The sequence below is a fragment of the Xyrauchen texanus genome, chromosome 41 (assembly GCF_025860055.1).
Source record: "Xyrauchen texanus isolate HMW12.3.18 chromosome 41, RBS_HiC_50CHRs, whole genome shotgun sequence".
Lineage (NCBI taxonomy): Eukaryota > Metazoa > Chordata > Actinopteri > Cypriniformes > Catostomidae > Xyrauchen > Xyrauchen texanus.
In genome coordinates, this window is record NC_068316.1 from 8,302,656 (window position 1) to 8,325,026 (window position 22,371).

The following is a 22,371-nucleotide window of genomic DNA, read 5'->3' on the forward strand; positions in this document are numbered from 1 at the left end:
TTATATGAAAGATTTAGTGATACAACAGGATTATATAGAAAGTGGTTTTGTAAGTGTAAACAGCTGCTTTCAGGTGTGAATCTTGTTTTCTTAGCACAGTACCACACAGTGGTGGTATATTAGAGCAATAAGCGACAAGAAGCTGTGCATTACAGTTTCTAAAACTTCCTTAACCATGGTAAAATCACTGTAATGCACAGCTTCTCATGGTTTATTGCTTTTATTAAAATAGCAGAAATATGCTAAAATAAAACAATTTAATATGTTTGATATATTTCACTTCCATTTAAATCAAAATAGTTCTAAATCCTACTAATATAGCTCAACAGCCTAACTATAGTGTAGGTTTTAACAGTTGTTTTAATGGTCGATAATAACACAGCACTCCAATATAGAGGTCATAGATGTGTATATCAAATATTTTACAATGGCTTCCAACCTGGCTCATCCAAACTATCCATTTCATAAACAAGTATATATTTAATACCCAACATAAAATATCTCCATGCTGAAGGTATTGTATCAAACATAACACTTGGTGCAAATCATCACCGATTCTCATTAGTGCACATCAAACACATAATGTTGAAACCTGCTAAATAGCTGTAATGATATCTTGATGATATCCTGGCATTTCCACAAACTAAAGCTGTCAGTGTGTCATGACTAATGAACTATGTAAGAAACACTAACTTTCAAAATTACACACAGAGGTCCAAATTTGAAGACAGTCTGTGAGTGCGTTCTTCATATGTATGAGCAGGTGCTTGAGTCTCGTTAGTATGAATGCCAATCAGGAGTTATAAAAAAAAAAACTATTTTTTTTATATATTTGATGGGTTTGAAAATACGCTCCCTAATCTTTGTGTTTGTGTACTTGGGTGTAAGTTTGTGAACCAAACCAATTAAATGTACAATGATGTTTATTTTAAATGTAGGGGTAACAAGTTACAAGTAACATACATTACATAGATTACTTTTTGGAAGTAATGTGCTACTCTTTGCACCTTTATAACCAAGCTATTTTTTCATATAAGCATTTTTGTTTTATTAAATATTATTTTAATTTATTGACAATTACAATTCAAAATCTTCTCCTTCTTAATAACAATCACATACTGTAGGAGCAGTGTTGGGTCCACTAGAAATAACTAATCGGATTATTTTACTAATTACTTAATTGAAAAAGTAATCACATCACTAATTACTTTACTTTTAAGTTACTTTCTAAAACATATTACCTCTCAACAAATTTTGTTCATTGTTACACACAAGTCTTAAACTCAGCACCTCACATTTTTTTTCACAATGGCTCATTAAGTGGCCATAATTAATGTATTCTACATAAATAATATATTAGATATAAGCATAACCCTACATTGTCATTAAAAGTAATTACATTCCTTAAAAGTCAGTAACTGTAATCTGATAACAATCAATTAAAATGTAATGCATTACACTTATTTTTATGGACTACAAAATAATTAGAATACAGTAACTAATTACTTTGTCAAGTCATTTTTATTTGTATAGCACTTTTCACAACACACATCATTTCAAAGCAGCTTTACTGGAAATCATGCATTACCAAAAATGTAAATATGATTGTACATTTTAAAGATTGTAAAAATTAAATAATTAAATAATAATTGTATTTAGAACCCCAGTGAACAAGCTGAAGGTGGCAAGGAACACAAAACTCCAGAAGATGTTGGTTAATGGAGATAAATACACTTGGGAGAAACCAGACTCACCGTGGGGGCCAGTTCCCCTTTGGCTAATATCATGAATATAATGCCAATATTAGTTATTTGTATGTAGTGTAAGTCATGGCTTAAAATGTGTAAATTAAGTAAGCTTTAAGTTCAGGGTAAAAAAAATAAAAAATACTTTAAGATGAATGACTAATGGCTCTGAAGTCCATCCTGGATTAACTGCAGAAGTTCACACAGATGCAATTGTCCTTTGTTAGTTGGCTGATGAAGGCTTTTGTTGGCAATTTAATAATAGTCTATGTATTCCATTTCAATAGTGTAGTCCATCATTAGACAAAGGTGATGCAGGCAGAGATCAATGAGGTGCATCACAGTTCAACCTGAAGGTAATTTCAGTGAGTTTCGGTGGGGTCAATCCTAAATCCAAGGTTCAGGCAGTGATATGAATCCCAAGGTTGAGACATGGAAACAAACAGAATAATATTAGCGTAAATGCCATTAAATTTTATGCTTAGTTATAGATCATGATGGATGTTTCTAGTACCGGCAGACCTAACTAAAGCAGCATAACTGTGAGTTGAATTATAAATTAGATGAGTCTTTAGTCTAGACTTAAACTGAGTGAGTGTGTCTGCATCACAAACAGTGTTAGGGAGACTATTCCATAGTTTAGGAGCCAAATATGATTATCCATTTTGTGGATTTTGATATTCTAGGACCTATTATCAGGCCAGAATTGTGCAATCGTAATGAACGTGATGGAATATAGCATGGTAGAAGTTCACTTAAGTACTGCAGAGCTAGACCATTCAAAGATTTGTATGTAGTAAACAGAATTTTAAAATTAAAATTGCATTTAACAGGTAGACAATGTAACTATGAAAGAATTGGGCAAATATGATCATATTTCTTATTTGTTGTCAGCACCCTGGCAGCTGCATTTTGAACCAATTGAAGTTTATTTACTGAACTTGCTTGACATTGTTCAGTGTTGGATTACACACAACATGGATTACACCCAACACTGGGTAAAAGAAACTGAATAAGTTGCTTTGCATAAAAGTATCGAATATACAGTGTGAATAAAAGTAAATGCAATTATGTAACGTGATGTTTTTTAAGTCATACTCACTCTGTATCAATGAGCGAGACAGACAGCACAGAGATAATGTCACCCAATGTGTGATCATCATCACCCAAAAACTTGAAGTTAAGTATGAATGGGAGATTTTCCGGTTTGGCTTGATGAAGAGTGTTTTAACAAAAGCGTGAGGGTTTGTGACATCGCTCTTTGTAAGTAATGCATCTCCATTTGTCTCCTGCTGCAATACATTTTCTTCTGCAATAATCCCTGCGCTGGGTTCCGTACAGTGTGCTTGAAGCCGAGACTGGTTTTCCCGTGAAAAATCAAAAATAATACATCACCCAGAGAGCAAAAACTCCCTCGTAATCAGAGCTTATCTATGTGTATCTGAGAAGCGGGACGACATCTGTGGGAGGCTTGTTCTCTCTCCGATGTTGCCATTCTCAGTAGTCCCTGATCCCTGTGACCCTTAAGAACTGCATAACGATGAAGATTGATCAAGAGTGAAGTATTAAAGAGAGTTCACCTTAAAAATGAAAATTCTGTCATTCTTTTACTCATGTAGATCAAAACCTGTATGACATTCTTTTCTCTACGGAACACAACAGAGAGATGTTAGGCAGAATAACAGCCTCAGTCACCATTCACTCTCACTGCATGGAAAAAACAAAGATGTTCACACTTGTAGTTCAGTTCAATTGGTTCCCTTGATCTGAACAAAAAAACTAAATTATATATTTATTCCCAGGTCGCTAGCATTTTTAACACCGAACCTAAAGACACAAAACAAAAGGCACAAGGATAAGTTCAAAACCTGATTGGGCAGCTTTTATGAGGTATATTTTGCGATGGAACTTGCCGAACATCCAAAACAATTCTGGTTGCTGGGCTAAATACACTCATTGTGATTTATGTATATATGATGGTATTTTTACCAGCTGAGAACAAACGAAAAGCTAATATACTGTGTAAAGGAGTCAAAACAGTGCCAGGAATTCCTCCGTTGCACACACAAACGAAGATATGCTACAAGGGCGGCTGACGGCGGTTCCGACGCCTGTACTGAACTGTAATGGGCAACCATCTCCTATGATGAAAAGAACCAGGTATCAGAGGTCAGTATTAAAGGCAAATTACTTCCTGTTATTAGTCCGTTTAGATGCCTTTTGTCCATGCTGTGTTCATATATCAGTCAAACCACACCAGAGTTTGTTTGGAAGTGGACCGAAACCCACTATTCAGGGGTCTCGGTCCGCTTGTTTGGTGTGCACCAGTGTTCGGATGGCAGCGTTCACACATGTTCAAATGAATGCCAAGTGTGAACGCACCCTGAGACTACAGTAACATACTGCCTGACATCTGAGAGTGTTTTTTATGAAGTGTAATTAAAAAGAAATGTACACAATCATGACCATTTGCATGAGATGAAGATTCCAGTCATATCAGTAACCTTATAAAAGCTGATTTCTTGTACTAGGAGAGGGTCCTCTCATAGGGGCTGCCATGTTAGGATCACATGACCAGCCGAATACCATCTCAGTAACCACCCATTATTAAATTAATCATAGCTGACTTTGAATAGTGAATTTCTCTATTGGCATAGGTAATTGAAAACTATTGTGTTCAAACGATGCTGCATCCATGCCCCTAGGTATCAGTGTAAGTCCAAGCTGAATCAGACCAAAAATTTGTGAGTGCACCTTTAACTTTGTTGGCAGTGAAAATAAGACATTCTGAAGTAACAAAATGAGACAATACTTCCCCCTTAGTTTTAAAAAGCAAATAATCAACGTCAAAATGTATGCTTTGTAATGGATAAACAAAAAAAAGATGATTGGCTTTTGAGGTTGAAATGTAAAACCATGCACAAGCGACGGGTCATATGTATCATGCAATAATATAACATTATATTGACTTGCGTCCAAAGAGTAACAACTACTGCAGCCAACTCTTAGCAACTATTGATTGTGCAGCTTTTAAAAATTCCAAGCTTCCTTGAGAAACATCTCAGCTGAGCGCACATCTTTTATCATGTCCTTCCCTGTATTGATTTGTTCATCTAACACATATTCTACCATTCACTAACATTTCGATTATTATTAATATGTCACATCTTTAAGGTCATTATGGGTACATTATATTAGTATGACAGCAGAACACTTCTTCTGCTGTCATACTATATATACACACACACACACACACACACACAATGAATGGTAACTGAACATTCAGCCTAATGTTTACTTTTTTGTTCCACAGAAGGAATAAAGTCATACGAGTTTGAAATGACATGAGGGAAAGTAAATGGTTTTGATTTTCATTTTGGGTGAGATATTTCTTTAATGTATTTTAACATTTCATTCTTGTTGGTATGAAATCAAAAGGGACAGCCAGAAAATCAGGAGCAAAGATCGCAGACCCCATCACTGCATGGCAATGAAGGTGTTAATTCACTCTTTAAAGAAATGACTCCTGAGCCTAAAGCCTAGAAACAATGCTCTTATCTGACTTCTTCAACCTGCCTTCCACTTTGCATATTTTTGCATTTTGCCAGGGAGAAATTAGCATGTCAATCATGTGAGAGGATGACATTTAAAAAGACAGTAAAGAACTTGTGTGAAATTACGGAAATTAATTGCAAACACTCAGCACTTTCATTTTTGATTTGAGTTCAAATTCCTTTACATCTACTTGTAGAGAAATACAAAAATGCTCCACATAAAAGACTCCAGTATTAAGAAACTCAGCGTTACAAAACAATGAATTATACTAATTATTTGTCTCATTGTGCCGGTACAATAAGACACACAGACTGCTTTAGGCAATGTTTGAATTTCTAAGCTCAATGAAGGTGCTACGCAATCATGGTTTAATATCTTTTGCATGAAGTTGCATTATTCTAGTAGTATGTTTATTTATGCTCAGCAGATACATTTCTTAGGCCAGGAGTTATTATTATAAATGTTTTAAAATGTAAAGACAAGCATTTTTGATTAATTTGAATGAGCAACAAGGAATTGTGGAACGTATATAGCCAGAAGATATCATCTTGTAAGAATACATTTATTTATTCCTTGGCTTGCTATAATAAATAATAAAAAAATAACTATGAGGTTTGCACATGCCCAGGCAGCACAGTTTGCAAATAAAAAGCTAAAAGCAAGCTCTTCACTGACAGAGCAAATATGATAATCATTATTTAATTCTAATGGCAAAAGGTCAAATCTTTTCTTACTGTAAACAGTAAACAGTGAGAGGAAGAAAAAGGATAGAAAGTAAAATACAGAGATACAGAGAGAGAGATAGAATGAGAGAGAGATTGATAAAGAGGGGTGGAAAAGGAAAATAAAGAAAGAAGGAAGAAAGGAAGGATGGATGTAAGGAAGGAAGGGTAAGCATATAAGAAAGGAAAGGAACAAAAGCAAACAAGCAATAAAGAAACAAACAAAGGAAGGAAGGAAAAGAAAAGAAAAGGAATAAAAACTGAAATGAAGGGATAAAAATACAGCAAAAAGCAAAGGAAGTAAATGAAAGGAAAGGATAAGAAAAGAAAGAACAGAACAGAACAGAACAACTGAACAAATGCAGAAAGAACGAAAGAAAGAAAGAAAGATAGAAGTGAACGCAAGCAAGAAAGGAAAGAAGGAACAGTGTAATTAAGGAAAGGAAAGCAAGAAAAGAAGGAAGGAAGGAACAAATGCAGCAAATGAAACAAAAAAGGAAATGAAACGATAGGGAAGAAAAGAAAAAAGGAAGGAAGAATCAATGGAATGAAGGAAGAAAGGAAGGAAGATTAAGCATACAAGAAAGGAAGGGAATGAAAGCAAGCAAGAAATCAACAAGCAAGAAACAAAGGAAGGAAGGAAGGAAGGAAGGAAGGGTAATCAAGAAACTAAGGGAATGAAAGAAGGAAGGTTAAGCATGCAAGAAAGGAAGGAGGGAAGGAAGGAAGGAAGAGTAAGCATGCAAGAAAGGAAGGGAATGGAGGCAAGGAATGAAACAAACATGCAAGAAACAAACAAAGGAAGGGATTAAAAGCAAAAAGGCAAGGAATAAATGAACAAGAAAATAAAAAAATGAAAGAAAGAAAGACAGAGAAAATAGATTGCCATGATCTCGCTCATGAGCATGAGGTGGACTACATCCTGGGATTTGGCTGATATGAGAAGATACTGGGGAGCACTGTGGGTCAACATGCAACTGCGGTGGAGAGCTCAGACGGAGGGGAACAGGCCAGATAGATCTGATGAGGAAACAGGATTTCCTCCTTTGAGGAGCAGTGGGGAGCCTGAGCATGTGCTGTTGGGTTAGCACGGCAAAAAAACAGCAGCAGGAGAAGGGGCTCAAGGAGTGGGGCGGAAAATTAGATGTGAATGAGCTTACTGATAGAGGGGGAGACATTGCGGAGTGGATCATCCATAGCCATTAAAAGAGGGACAGGAAGCTGACAGTCCTTCAGCAAATCAAAAACAGGTTTCTTTGTGTATGCTTGTCTGTCCACCTGACAGACAACAAGACAAAGTGTGAACACACATATAAACTAACCGATTGTGAAGAACACAGCTTTCCTTCAAGGAAAGGAGCGCCATTCATCTTGGCCGAGACCTCTGTCACAGACGATCTGAAAGAGTTCAAACAACGCATATCAATAGTATCAATCCATCAGAAAACCTCTATAAAAGACCAGAATCTCATTTGAAGGCTTCTAAAATGGTGTCTAAGATCACAGAAGGGTGTCTCTGAAACGTTCTTGTGTCAGCGGAAAAGACTGTCGGAAAAGCTTCTGTCCTCCTCCAGAGCCCAACCATTCACTCCCCTTCTCTTGTGTCTGTTTATAGGAACAGAGAGGGAACATGCAAATGTGTCATCTCTACCTCCTCCCCATCACCCCTCACTCTTCACAATCTCTGTGGAAAAAAAATGCATTTCCTGTGCAAAATGAATCCTGAGCAGGTGTGCCGGATGATGACTATTGATTGCCCTTTCCCGCAACTGAAGCATCCAGGAAACAAACAGACAAGCGCGCACAGCCCCGAGGTACTCAGACGCCACTGTCTGCCACCCCTAATGCAACTTTTAATTGTTCTTTATTAGTGCAGCTGACATTTGGACCACCGATCCTCTTCAAGACCTTTCACCCTCCCTGGCTTCAAAAGGGGATGGTAGGATAGCAAAGGAGCATGGAGAAGAGGATGGAGGAGGGGGATGATAGGGAGGTGTGATGGCTTTCATTACCTCCACTCCCAGGTCTTTCATCAAATCCACCTTGAACTGAACCATGTCGTACAGCAAGCGGAATTGGGGTATCTTGGAAGAGCTTTGAAAATCAAGAGAGGAAATATTACATGAGAAGGAAAGGAAGGGCACAAAGAAGAAGTTTCGAAGAGAGATGAAAAGATAGGGGAAGGAAACCAGAAAAATTCCTCCCCACACTAAGGACTGTTCTATCCCTGGAATTCTCTGTTATGTTGTGGGTTCTCCGATCTCCAGTTGTGCTGGCCTAAATTTCAACCCAAATAATAGGCTCAATTTACGCAGTTAGTGTTAGGGATTGACAACCACATTTACTTACAGGTGTGAGACTTGTGATGTCCTATTCACAAAACAGCTTACAATAACGGCTTGTAAATTGCCTGTATGAACGAATATCTAAAGTCAAGCCCATATTCTATTCTTACATTGGACTGAGTGGATCTTGGTGCACACTGTACGATTTACAGTCATTCACGATTGTTGCTTGTCAGACTGTGCAATATGAAACCATTTCTTTTACCCACAATTTTGGGTAAAAGCCACGGCACACTGTACAAAATCTGGGAGACATGCACACTTTACATCATAGCCAATACTTTGGTCCCAATCGTTCTGATTGACAGCACTGACTTGGTGTTTTATCTCATTTGGCAGTCTTAGGAGCAGTCACACTACACGACTGCAACACAAAAGTTCTGACACTGATAGCAAAGGCAATTAATCAGCCATCAGCGAACATGTCATACTAAGTACAAACATATATTATATATTATCACATGCCGAATCTAACGATTCGCCACAGTTTCCTGCTGAGATTAAAACTAGAGGCTTTACGACAACTGTGCGTTTTTATTCAAATCCCGACTACAATGGCTGATTATGACTTTAGAAACACATATTTTATGCACTATTACTCAAACACTGCTATGTTATGATTTTGAAACACTTTTTTTATGTTATGATATAGAAACATTTTAATGCTTATATTACAGACTCACCAACATTTACACACTTAACCCAATGTGATATAGCATCTGTGGAAGCTCACCTCATAAAGTGTTGGACATTAAACTTGGAAGACTGCAGTTCGAAACCAGTCAAGCACGCAAGCTGACACGTGAGGCAAGAGTGTCATAAAAGTGATATGAGATGATGTGGTTGATTTGGAAAATGTGCTTTTCATTTCTCATTTGGTTTTCGGACACTACCTGTTTGTTAGGTTTAGGTAGTGATGGGCAGTAGCGTTGCTACAAATAGAATAGCTATTAGCTTAACTTCATTTCTGAGTAGCGAGGTGGTAGCTTCATTAGTTTTTAAATCTAATTAGCTTTTCAGTAGCAAAGCTATATTTTTTATTAGGTAGCGGTGTAGCTTTGACAAAAGTTCTTTACCACGAATTGGCCACACGCAATAGCAAAGTGGTCTGAATCATTCAGTGTGCCCTCTCACTTGCCAAAACGCTCACATAATATTTTAAAATATGGAAAATTAAGATAACACTGGTTGCAGTGGATTTAGAATTAATGAAAGCCAAACCTGCAAAAGCATCCTATCATTTGCCAGTGATGAAGTTCTTTATTTAGTTCAACACGTGTTGTGTACTGCTTGTGAACGGCACTGTAGGTAAAGACATTTTACTACTAAATGAGAGTTAGTAGACTTCACGAAAACAAAGGACAATGGCATTACCATGTTTTTTTTTTACATGTAGCCTAACATTACCTGGAGGCACAATGTTAAGACAATGGTATATAAATAAGTTAATCATATAGTAATGTACCATGGCATTCTTTGAATTACCTTGAGGCACCATTTAATTTCAATTTTATAGTATATTAATATGGTAATCATATATCAATTACCATGATAGTACCATGGCAAGTTCTTTGAAGCACCATATGCATACAGATTAGTACATAAATATGGTAATTTAATCTGAAAGTACCATGGTATTTCCATCTAATACCAGATATCACATTGTTATTGCCCAGATGTGCTCACACACACACTAAGAATTTAGCCTCAGATAAAAAGCATGTAGTACATACAGAATTACACCAGCTAGACACAGAATTACAGGATAAGATGAATAGTATATGTATGAGTTTTTATACAGGAGTGTGCAAAGGAAATTATGTTCAATTGGACATGGGTTTGTAGAGGTAGTAGAATAATAGATATGAAAATGAAAATGTTTTAATAGTGATTTTTCATTTTGACCACATGAGTTTGTATAGGTAGCATGCATACTATCAATGTACATGTTTGTACTATACTGTACCATGGCTTTGATGGACATCATGTTTATTTATTTTTTGACACTTTGTCTATGACAGTATGCTCTGTACATCTGGTTGAAAAAAATTCAAGTAGCTTAAATGTAGCAAGCAATTTTTGGGATGTAGCTTGTAGTATAACTTGCTACATTCTCTGAGGTGTAGCTTTTAGCTTTTATATTTTTTGAGTAGCTTGCCCAACACTGGTATTAGACATTTGGTAAGGGTAAGGATGTTTGTTTTATGTCTATATCTCGCTTTATTTTAGATCACATTTGGGTAGGTTTATGTAAAAGTTTCAGGTTAGGGAGGTACATATAACTCATTAAAACCTCCATCAATTCACCTTAAAATCCTTGTCTGATTAAGACACCATTTCACTCGCTTTTGGAGCCCACCGCTGGACATTTCATTGGGAAACTGCAGCCAAAGGTGTAATAAGGCAAGTAATTTTGTTTTGCTAAAATATTAGTCACATAATGTTCATGAGACCAGGCTGAATAAACAAGTCCAATCAAGGCACCAGTTAATCCATCAAATATGAATTAACCAACAGTGGCTTTGAATAATTTAGAACCAAATGAAAATATAAGGGTGTCAGTTTGGTTATAGAATGTGGCTGTCACTCTCATTAATAAACAAACTGTGTGTGAACGAGGCCACAGAGTCTCATTTCTGCTCCCAAATGCTGTTGGGATTTGAGCAGCATTGGGCATTCAGAGCCCTTGTATCAATCGACATGCTGGTTAAGCTGCACAGCAGTAGAGATACAAGAGAGTGTAATTGATAACCTCATCCCAGGTCGGCATTTGAAAGATGAATATTCCCAATTACGGAGACCATTCATTAATTATTCTGACCTTCTACAATCTGCCCCATATTGATTGTGGCTGGCCAGATCAACAATGCCCTTTAGTGGACCAGCTTAGATACAGGATGAGAATTTTGAGTATGAACCACAGGTCAGAGTAATTACAGACTTCAGTCCTCCAATTAACCTCTGCTTCTTGTCATCGTACCCTAAATGGGCCAGGACAGAGGTGCAACTGAGGCTGTAGCCAATCCGAGCTATTTTAGAATGGTAGATCTCTGGCATCTGATTTGGAGGTGGAAGATGGGGATTCTGGGGGGGGGGGGGGGGGGTCATGGGTTTTGAGGTCACAAATATAATGGTCCTCTTTGGTCCTTCAATATAAAGGTGCTAAATGCAATCATTTTCTGTATTAAGACTTGAAATGCGATAAAATGTTATAATATTTGGTTTTAAAAGATACATGTATATTTAATGTTCACACAGCACAAGACAAACACTGTTTCTGCATTGCTAGCAACTTGCCTGATTCAGTCATTATTTCTTTCTTTTTTGTGCTGTCTCAAAGAAAATATTAATATAATTTGATTTTGTTTTAGCATTGATGCATCTGTAAAATTACACGACTAGCTGGCAAGCAAAAAGAAAATACACAAAATGATGTACTACCCTCAAGTTCCTCCCAGTAGAATCTTAACACAATGTCTTTCCTGAACCTTAAATGATGCTTTATAGTATTTGTCCTATTTGAAGCTTGACAGCTCCTGCTCAATATAAAGTCTTATTCTATGGAATAGACCTGCTTAAAATATATATTAAAATTTTTCAATTAAAAAAAAAACAGCATATGGGTTTTGAACAACATAAGGGTGAGAAAAAGTACCTTTTCCATTTTTAGGTGAACTCCTCCTTTAACTGATGGCTCAGTTTTGGAGCACATACCTGACAAGAACATCCTCAAAATAAAATGGTCTCTTTTAAAAGAAGACTCTTAGGAGATGCTGTAAAAAATTTGGAATGAATTAAAGACATAATTAAATTTTAAATTATTACCTAATAATATTTGCATAAAAAAGACACTGTCATTGTCACAACCTAAAAACTCAATTGAAGCCAAAAGTCATAGGTCTTACAATGTTTTAGTTTTAATCTGAGGGTAATAATAATGCTCTACTTTGTGTGTTTTATTTATTTATTTTTATAGATAATTTTCTTAAACGATGTCAAGGGAATTTTCTAAAAAGCTACTTCAAAAGCCTGCCAGATAACCACATGCATTCAATCCCTTTACAATATACATACATTTGCTCTAAATCGTAAACCTGATATGCTGAAAATGGCTCCATTAATGTTTTCACATTCACAGTTATGAATGACATCCGAATCGTACTGTAAATGACATATTTTTAATTAAAAATGGTGAATTTCGCCAAATGGTGAATATTTTGCAACCTTGGAAATTAATGTCGGTTGGCACAACATTTCAATCATAAAACAGTGGTCAAATATTGCATATTTAGTTAGATACTTACATCTCACATGACACTAACACTCTTAAACTGAACTGCTTGCTGATGCACGGCTCTGGGATAATCCACAAGGGTCTCGCTTAGGATCTTAAACTTGAATACCGCCTTCATCGATTTGATTGGCAATCTCAAATGACACTGACGAGCAGTGTTAGACTACTGAGCACAGTAAAAATTTAACTTTTTTTAAACCATTATGCTATTCCTGCAACATCTTAATGACAACTAGAGAGTGGTGCATAATGGACTGCAGCAGAACAGCAACAAGGCTATACATTATTGGGGGATAATCTGGCCATATCTGAGTACTTGTCCCCTTCAAACTATATTGTGGTTACGGCCCTGGGAATACCCCTTTGTTTGAACACCTGCAAACACACAAAAAGATTGGCAATGTATGTTTGTAACTCTAACATCAATCCATGCTTTAAAAAAACATAGCTAGTCACAGTGTTTGATGTATTTTGGATGCTGGTTGCCAGTTTGGGATGCTGCTGTGCAGCTGTCCTCACCAGGCTTCTAAGTTAAAAGGATATGTTCCAGAAAAGTCATGATAGTCAAACAGCTTCACCAACTAAGTTTTGTGAGTGTATGGCATTTCTATGCTGGGCCATCAAATAGACAACCAGGACAAACCAGTCTGGACCAGCACATAAATGTATGCTTGTCTATTCAACAGCCCAACATTAATAAAAAAACAAAGAGAGTCCACAATTTGTCCTCAAATGAAAACTTTCGAAAACGCTCTACATAACTCTTACTTTGTAAAGCAATTATGTTCGGAAACTGAAAACGGATTTCAAACTTTAACAAACAAACGTATTAAGGCCAATTTATACTTCTGCATCAAACCTACGCCACAGCCTGACATGCACCCTTTTCAAAAATGTAACACTGCGTTGCATCGATGCAGACCACAACAGCTATGATTGGTGCACTTTGTAACCAAAGACCATCCTCCATGATAACAACAATATCGGAGGTAGCGTCACATTTTATACCAGATAATTTTAATATCTACAGGTATGCATCATATTACATTGTAATTGGGCATGGCACCATTAAAGCAATTGAATCAATCAGGAGCATCTGCTTTTTTATGTTCCATTTGTGTTTCATAGAGCGACGTGACAATAATACTTATGAATCCATAACTTTACATAACTTTTGTTTATTTATGAATGTATAATTAGCAATTTGTCTGTGTATTTGCAGAACGATGCAGACACCAACACAGAACTATAAATGCAAACCAAAGTCTTGGCCTCTCATTCACTGGGTAACTGGACTACTCAGGTTACATGTTTTTGATTTGCTAAAAACAAACCAAATTATAAAGTAATCCGTTCGGGAATCAGACTCCACTGGTTGCACTTTATGTTTTTTTATCAACAAAAAAGTAGATTCAGTTTGAATGTCATCCAGTTCCAGTCATTTTTAGAAATGGAACCGCTTCTGTATAAGAACCTGTTCTCGGTTCCCAAACCAATATGTGGGTGACCAGCAATGTTCAGCAGGGACAAAAACACCACTATCACATTCAGAGACCACAACAAGTGATATTACTTGGTGTCTCCATTGAGAACTCTTTTTGAGAAGCAACAATTTTTGGGAGTCTGCCCAGACCTACACAAATATTCAGAGCCTAACATGCTTTTAATTTGCCTAAGGCAAAAAATACTAATAATAAAAACAACATTATACACATGAATTTCAAAACCATGCTGCAATTTGATTAATCACTTCACTATTAATAAGTCAGAGCTACAAACCCACTCAGAGGCACTAAGACAATAGTGAACTCATTCAGCTCCTCTGAACAGGAAATAAATGAGAAGACAAAGAAAAGAAAAGAAAAAAGAATTACAGAAACTCATTCATTCCACCAACGTCCTTAACGCAGATGAAGACATCAACATAAAGATAGTTAGTAGATAAATAAAATGTACGCAAGTTATCCAAACAGGCATTAATGAGGAGCCCGTGGCGGTATATGCATTACAAGTTGTAAAATAGGAGGGCAGTTGCTTTGTCTTCTTAATAAGATTAGCAAGATCCATATGTAAAAGCCTGTATTGTTAATACAATATTATGCCTGAACAGGCACCAATATAGTTGATATTAATATAGTTATTCATGAGTTTCATGAACTGTGAAGCCCAAATTGCTACATGACAATGCATTTTTAATAATCCCTATGAGCAGTTTAGACGCGGCTATTATTGTGGCTTCAATGGAACAAACAATGCTTCAATTCAAAGCACAAGCTTGTCTCTCTACAGATCAACAATGGCGTTATTTGAATGATGGAGTTCAGACAACATATCAAAAAGCTGTGTAGCAGCAGGGTAAAATTCATGGGGGTAAAAGGTGCCTGATGGTACATTAACTCCAAAAGATGTGAAAACAAGCTCTTGCACTCAATAAGGTGTTACTAAATGATGTAACATTCTGAAAATTAGAGAAAGCTGATATAAAAGCCAATGATACAAATCAACTATGATAGCATGTTCAAAAAATAACAACCTAAATGAGCAATTTATTGTACATTTTTATTTAAAAAAATTACAATTCTCAAAAAAAAATTAAAACAGAAAACTTAAATTTTACATTCATAAGGCTGTTGGTATTGGAACTGACAAATGTAACATCATTTACTCAACCTCATGCCATCCAATATGTGTATGACTTTCTCTCTTTTGTAGAATATAAATGAAGATTTTTAGAAGAATATCTAAACTCTGTAGGTCCTCACAATACAAGTGAATGGCGACCAAAATTTTGAAGGTCCAAAAAGCATATAAAGACAGGGTAAATGAAATCCATAAGACTCCAGTGTTTAAATCCATGTCTTCAGATGAGATATGATAAGTATGGATGAGAAACAGATCAATATTTAAGTCCTTTTTTTGCAATAAATTCCCACTATAACATTCTTCTTTTTTGACAATTTGCATTCTTCATGCACTTCGCCACCTATTGGATAGGTCGGAGAATTTATAGTAAAAAAGTTCTTAAATATTGACCCACACCTATTATATCGCTTATGAATACATGGAGTGTGAATTATTTTTCACTGCCTTTGTGGTTTTTGGAGCGTCACAGTTTTGGTACCCATTCACTTGCATTGTGAGGACCTACATAGCTGAAATATTCTTCTAAAAATATTTTTTGATGAGAGAATTTTTATTTTTGGGTAAACTATCCCTTTAAATGAATGTGCCACAACAAGTTTGAATATATGGAAATTGAAATGAGATTTGAAAACTGGCCAAGAGATAGATGTCAGTCAAAAACACCATAATTATACCTGTTCCTCACACAAAGATACTGTGTATGCCTTCAGAAGACTTATATCGTGCATGTAGTATAAACTACTTTGATGGCACTTTGTTGTGGTCCTTTCTTTTCTTTATTGGAGCTCAACAGTCCCTGATCAGTGTATGCAAAAGGGCAGCATGAAAAGTTCTTCTTTTGTGTTCCCCAGAAGAAAGAATGTCAAACAGGTTTGGAACAACATTATGTCGAGTAAATGTTGACTTTTAAGTAAATGTAAAGCAGTTCAATGGAAAGGAGGAGGCGAGAACCAGCTCGACAATATAAATAATATTTTTAATAAAGAACTAAAACCAAAAGACACAAACACACACATAGGACGGACTGCTGTAAACGTTCTCTCTCTGTCACACCACCATCCACAGTAGGCCTTTACCGGGTGTGTAAAATCACAACCTGGCCCCGCCCTCCGCCCTGTTACATTCCTCCCGCCATTCTCTCAGGCCAGGGAGCCACCGGCATGATGTACATCCCCACCCCCCTTCCCTGGGGGAGGGCGTGCCTTATGCCCCGTCTGCCGGCAGGTCATCCCCACCTTCCTGAATCTGGGAGGGGACAATTGAAAAGAGAGGGAAAAGGCAAACGCGGAGCAGCAGTGGGGGAGATAGAGAGGAGAGAAAAAAAAAACCACTTACTACGAATCTCCAATACGCGTAGTCATCGATAACTCCTCCACCCTCTAATGGACGACAGCCGCGCCTCCCCGGGCAGATCGGAGGCAGTCCTCCAGCCCCTGGTGGACGGAATGCCCCTCCGCGTTCTCGGGGAACAGAAGGGGTCTCCCCCGCCCCTGGCAGCAGTTCTCCAGCTCCAGGCAGTCGACAGTGAGCACCTCCCCACTCGCGGTCACCAGTCTCAGACCCTGGCGCGTTTCAGCGGCTGGTAGGGGTCTCCTCTGCCCCTGGCAGCGGCCCTGACTTCTCCAGGCGGTCAGTTAAGAGCCCCTTCTCCCCTCGCGGTCGGCGGCTGCTCCGTTAGGGTGGATGGTAGGGGCGAGAACTCAAATACGGCATATCCTTCATCCTTCCCGGGTTTTCGGCACCAGTATAAAGCAGTTCAATGGAAAGAAGATATAAAACCAAAAGACACAAACACACACATAGGACGGACAGCTGCCCGTAAACGTCCTCTCCGTCGCACCACCGTCCGCAGTTGGCCTTTATCCCTCTCGGAGGCTTCATTAGCCTGATAAGGGACCGGGTGTGTAAAATCATGACCCGGCCCCGCCCTCCGCCCTGTCACAGTAAAATATTTGCTTTCATTTACAAAGGCCAATTAGTCACAAAGTTTCAAAAGCAGATTTAAAGTGTAAAGGTGAGGGAATAGATAATTAGCATTGTGCTTTTTTTTTCAACATTTTAATAGTGAATAGGCATTCTTAGAAACTGCCACACTTTTGGCATTAGAGTGGGAGTGAGTCAAACACCTCTAAAGATGGTAATGTACTTTGCCACCTCTGGGCACCAATGCTGTGTTTCTACCATAATTGAAAAAAGACACCAACTTATCTGTGATTGCAGACCGACTACAGGAGCAGCCAGTGAATGACGGTGGGCAGTGATAGTTCCTCTTTCTCTGGTTATCTAATTATCAGCTCGATAACTAGACTGACCTCTCACATTTAAGGAGAGAGGAGCTATCATCCAGACAGAGATGTCTAATAAGTCATAGCAGAGGTGGGCAGCGGGAGAGAAAAGGGGCTGCTTTTGTAATTGCTCCCTTTATCCTTCAGGAAGTAATGAAACTTAACATGCCAAAGCGCTTCCTTTTTTTAGCCTGTGGTGATCGTGTGGAACAGGTGGGGTCAGGTGACAAAGGTGGGTGGACATGAACAGTCTTTGCCACCTCACAGTCAGTTAATAAACATGCCATCTGACAAACTCTTAGAATTGCAAACAAATTGCTTCAGGTTAAGAAGAATAAACCCTCGGGCGATACTGCACTGCAGCCAACATATGTATGTCTGCCATTGGACATGTTTTTAAATTGCATTTGTAGTGTGTGCTCTTGCTCATACGCATTCAGAGCAATCCCTGAAGCTTTAAACTATGTATGATTTATGCACTTTTGTGAACAAATAGGCCCAGTTAAAGGGGTAGATCACCCAAAAATGTAAATGTTGTCATCATTTACTCACCCTTGCTGAATGTTGTCATCATTCTCTCATGACTAGCTTTCTTCCATGGAACACAAAATGAGCGGTTAGGCAGAATGACAGCCCCAGTCACCATTCACTTTCAATGTATGGAAAAAATTATACAATTACAGTGAATGGTGACTGAAACTAACATACTGCATATCCGTTTTATAATAAAGGATATTGTGTCTACTCAAACATGCATGCGATTCTTAGACAATCTCCTCCAAATCACATTTAGAAGTACAGAACCTTTATCGAAACTCCCACTCCACAACACATGTGCAGGACTGAGGGTCAAGCAGAGCAACTCAAGCCCACGCATTTTCATTTCTATTTAATTAGTGGTTACCATGGCGCTGCATAATGCCTGCAATGACAAAAACAGATATTCTAATTTTCTATAGCAAAAAATAGACACAGAAATGATTAATTGCACCTGAAGTTATCTTTGTGAGTCTATATGTTCCATCCATTTATCCATCCATCTATAAGTCTATCCATCCATCCATCCATCCATCCATCCATCCATCCATCCATGTACTGTATATGCCCATCCATCCATCCATCCATCCATCCATCCATCTATGTACTGTATATGCATCCATCCATCCATCCATCCATCCATCCATCCATCCATCCATCCATCTATGTACTGTATATGCCCATCCATCCATCCATTCATCCATCCATCCATCTATCAATCTTGTGTGTGATTAAGTGGGCATTGCTAGTTGGTTGTTATCATGTTTCTCCCATTGTAAAGCTCCAATGGAGTACCCTGCCAGGAACAACCTTTCTCTCATCGCGTTATGTTCCTGTTGGACATTCACGTCCCTATACTGTATAGCTTGGGTTCCTTCTTTAATGCAAGTCTATGGGATTTTTCCTTCTTTTCTACATTAATAATTTCACCTCAACAAGCCACACGATTTAAAGTATCATTCATGTCTCAGATATCAACACATCTAATTAATTACACGAGGCAAAGCACACACATTCTGCCTTGTAGCAAACCCCAATGACACACATTTGTCTAACAGGTTATTCTGCTAAAACATAAGGGAAAAATTCCTGTGCAGCCACTGTTAGAGATTCAACCCCTTAAGCGTTCTCAGTTACTCATTTATTTGCAGATTTCCCTTCAAATTCAGTCTAGTACATCTACCTTGCGGCATTCATGGATTCTCAACTCAGGCAAGACCCTAAAAATGACAATACAAATTCAGTTAGACTAAAACCTTGTCTGTAAAAGCTCACAATATGGAAATAAGGAAATGAAACGACAAATGAAACTATCATGACCATGATAGTGAGGTGAATTGTCTCCTTACCAATCTCAAACCTTCCATTTAAGAGTCGTGGCATAGTGGTTAGTGCACACGATTAACGATGCGGTCGATGCAGGTTTGAATCCGACCTGCAAGCAATCCCATGCCCCTAACTTCCTACCCAAAAATTTCCAGTAACTTTGTATCTGTTGAATGAAAGAAAAAGGTCCTTACTCAGTGCAAACTGCTGCAGTCCCCTGATGTTGATGGGTCCTTCCTCAGATGCATAAAAATTACACCACGGACACATAGATCTTTGGTGGGATACACCATCCCACAGTCAGACATAAATTATGAAATAATTTTTACTTTTGGGTGAACTATTCCTTATTTTACATTCCATCAAATACAGAAGCGCTACAGAGAGAAAACTTTGTGATAATGCCATAGTAAGAGTGCAGCTTGTTAAGTTCAGATTGGATCTATTTTTCTTTTTTCTTCCCATTCTAACAGAAATCCCCCACTGACTGACATGTGTCTAAAGGAAGTACACTCGCTCTGAAAAGCACGAGAACGGGTCAAAAATCTCTCTTCTTCAGACAACCTTGAATTAAGGCCGGAGCGCCTCAATAGTGCTCTCTAAATTTGCAGAATGGATGGAATGATGGAAACCTTGACAGAACAACAGCGCAGCACAGAGACACAGCGTTCCCAGCAATGCACATAAAGGCAGTTTGCAGGGGCTTTATTCAAATGTTAATTGCATAAATCTGTTTTCCAGCTTCAAATTAATGACTTGATATTCAAATACATAGTTGCAAGGCATCTGAAAGAGCGGCTATGGTACAGCTTTAAAAAGTCCTTGAAAAGTCAAATAAATGAGCACAAAAAATACCATGCGAATAATTCACAGCATCTTGAAACAGCAGATCTCTTATTAAAAGCATAACTCAAAGTTCACAGCAGTTTAACCACATTCGGCACGGGCTATGGATGTCACAATTATGCCTGTTACAACAGCAATGTCTGTCACTATGATAAAGAGCTCTGGTCTGAGACCTTGTGTGAGTTTGGAGTGCAATGTATTCTAGTAGTTAGAGACTAGTTGGAGTTGCCAATTTAAACAAGGATTAGTTCACACATAAACAAAAATCTGAAACACTTGGAGGGAATTAACCTACAAATGGTTTACTTACAGTAGTCTCTGCTGCGATTTGAGAAGTATTTTAACATGGAAAAAATGACTTCACCTTTAAGTATCTTTATTGTATGTTATCGACATCAACATACTTTTATAATGTATTACAATACACATTTGAAATAGAATTGTAATGAGTTCCTTTGTATACCTAATATGTAATTAAAACATGAGGAACTTGTAATACACCAGGACTAAGGCAAAACCAGACGTATATGTATATACGGTTAAAAATGGACTTATAATGTCAGTTGAATTCCCCGGAGTCTGTGAGAAAAAAAAACTAATCTGATCACACCAAGAGCACTCTAGATAGACGGGGAAAAACCCAATATGAAAAATATGACATTTCATATTCATATAATATGAAATGTAAATATTACAAACATAATAAAAATGCCTTTCCTACAGAAATAGCTGATATGAAAGTCTTATATTAGGAACCTGTTGTACATAATGAAAGATGATGTGCTAGCTAATAGTGTTTTTGTTTGGTTTGCTGTTTGTTTACTGGGCTGGCATATGCCTGATCTTGCTGGTTGGCTGTATCAGACTTTCAGATGCTAAAATCAAAATCAAAGTTTAATGGCTTTTAGTCCATGTCTATTAGTTTGAGCCCATCTATATGTGAGTGTACTGCAAAACATTATAGCTTTTAGCAGATATAAGCATTTAGAATTAACAGTCTTTCTCTTCTATGAAATGGAACAAATATATTGATGACTCATCTTGTGCACAGGGTCATAACACAGATATTTGTATAATAATATTCTCGCTGAAATAAGAACATACCATCCTGCTAATAAGGCCTAGCAACAGCTAGCAACAGCGAGAGAGTGGTCAATGCAGTGATTGTTTGGGCGCACTTTGTTTGCCGTAATCCTTTTATTGGTGGAGCATTTCTCTTCGAATCATAGGAACTGTAGTTCTTAACCAGGTATGCCACTATTAAACCAGATTTCTAAAAAATGAAGTTAAAATAAATAGGACTGGTTGCTACAGTAGAAGCATTTGATAGGGCCATGCAGAGATATTTTGAGGAGCAGTGGTCCACAAATGAAAAAGGGCACCCCTCCCCCTTACTAGACAGCAAAAGGTAATATAATAAGATAGTCTTTTCTCGACCTTATCAGCATTATCCTCGTGCGACCCTGCATACACAAGCGTGTACGTTGTATTTTGGTTTTGCTATACTCAACGCATAATTGAATTAGTTTGAACTGACTGATCTCAGTTTAGAAGACTCCGGGGTGTCAGAAAAGGGTTCAACTTTTGACGTATGGAGTTATGTGAAAAAACAACATGGCGCTGATCACATGGCGCCAATATACCTACATTTGGTAAGAAACCTAATTATGTTTTTACAATGAAGCTTGTTTGAGTCAAAGGATTAGAATCTCTAGTTTCATCCATTATGCCATTTTTTAAGTTTGAGGGATTTATCACAAAACACCACGCTGCTAAACACAATCTACACTAATGTGTACTTAAGTGTATTTTTTCCTTAGAAATCCTACAGTATATTAAATATGAATTATCACATTGAGAATCAATGGGTTCATCCAAAATCTGAAAAATGTTGCTTTCACAGGCTTTATATGGTGTTAGGATTAAAATAAGGGGCATTTCAAACTGTTCTGAGGCCAGAGCAGATAGACAGCTCACTGGAGGTTAAGTCATTCACTAAATAGGGAGCAAGGGCGCTTCCTATAACATTCATATGCAGCGAAGTGCATTCACTCTTAAAATCTGACCAAATTA

General features: G+C 37.6%; 1 long non-coding RNA gene across 1 annotated transcript in view; it reads right to left on the reverse strand.

Annotated features, from left to right (window-relative positions):
• Positions 1-1,515: 1,515 nt before the first annotated feature.
• Positions 1,516-22,371, reverse strand: part of LOC127634155 (uncharacterized) — an 89,221-nt gene continuing 68,365 nt past the window's right edge. The window contains exon 5 of the long non-coding RNA XR_007969325.1: positions 1,516-2,132. This is a non-coding gene — a long non-coding RNA (uncharacterized LOC127634155). The remainder of the gene's footprint in view (positions 2,133-22,371) is intronic.